This window comes from Chrysochloris asiatica, unplaced genomic scaffold, assembly GCF_000296735.1.
Source record: "Chrysochloris asiatica unplaced genomic scaffold, ChrAsi1.0 scaffold00210, whole genome shotgun sequence".
NCBI classification, from domain to species: domain Eukaryota; kingdom Metazoa; phylum Chordata; class Mammalia; order Afrosoricida; family Chrysochloridae; genus Chrysochloris; species Chrysochloris asiatica.
The window spans coordinates 2,351,585-2,353,132 of NW_006408728.1; positions in this window are offsets into that span (position 1 = coordinate 2,351,585).

Sequence of the window (1,548 nt, forward strand, 5' to 3'; positions counted from 1 at the left end):
CAATGTCTCCAAAATCAAAGATAAGGATAGAATCCTGAAAGCAGTTAGGGAAAGAGAAACGTTACATACAAAGGCAAGCAAGTCATATTAAGTTCGGATCTCTCAGCAGAAACCATGCAGGCAAGAAGGAAATGGAGAGACATACATAAAACCCTGAAAGAAAGAAACAACAAAACAAAACCAAAAAAACTGTCAACCAAGAATCCTTTATCCAGCAAAGATATCAATGAAATATGATGGTGTAATCAAAACATTCCAGGATAAACAGGAGCTAAGGGATTTTTCCAAAGCCAACCCTGCACTACAAAAAATCCTAAAGGGAGTTCTGTGAACTGAGAACCAACAAGAACAGACAACCAGAGATTGACATACGTGGCAGCACCTGCCATATACCAAATCAACAGATGGAAGAGTCGAAAAAAGAAGAAAACTATAAGAATAAACTCAGAGAATCTGGGAGGTCAGTCTATGATCAACACAATTACAATGTAAAAGAGAGTAAACACATAGGAATAGAGATCCAGATGATGAGAAGGTCAGGTAGATTACAGGATAAAATAGACTGCAATAAATAGAGAGAAAAGCTAATGGGCTATAAGCTAACCTCAAAGAAAATTAACATTTTACAACATACAAAGAAAATGAAAATCCAAGAAGAACATTGAAACATTAAAACTATGAGGAAACTCACAAGAAAGAACACTAAAACCATTAACTCAGCACAGGAAGATATACACAACAAAGAAAGCAGCAACACCACAAAAACAAACAAACAAACATAAGGGCAACAATTAATCCATACCTATTGATAATTGCACTGAATGTAAATGGATTAAATGCACCAGTTAAGAGACAGAGGGTAGCAGAATGGATAAGAAAACAAGATCCTACAATATACTGCCTGCAAGAGACACATCTTACACACAGAGACAAAAACTGATTAAAAGTCAAAGGATGGGAAAAAAATACCAAGCTAATTGCAATAAAAAAATGAACAGAAGTGGAGTACTAATCTCTGATAAAATAAACTTTAAAGCAAAACCCAGCACAATAAATAAAGATGGACATTATCTCATAATTTAAGGGATAATTGAAGAGGACGATGTAACCATAATAAATATCTATGCTCCCAATGAAAGAGCTCCAAAATATATAAAGCAAACTCTAAAAGATTTGAAGAAACAAATAGATGAATCTACAATAATAGTGGGCAATTTTAGTACACCACTTTCAAAAATGGATAGGACAACCAAAACGAAACTAGACAAAACACAGAGTAATGAAACAACACAATCAGCCAACTGGACCTCACAGACGTGTACAGAGCATAAAACCCAACAACGGCACAATACACATTCTCTTCCACATTCCAGTGCACATGGAACATTCTCCAGAATAGACCATGTGTTAGGACACAAAACAAACTTTCATAAATTTACAAATATCAAAATACTACAAAGCATCTTCTCAGACCACAATGCTATCAAATTAGAAATCAACACTAGGAAGACCAAGGAAGTAAAGTCAAATACATGGAAACTGAATACC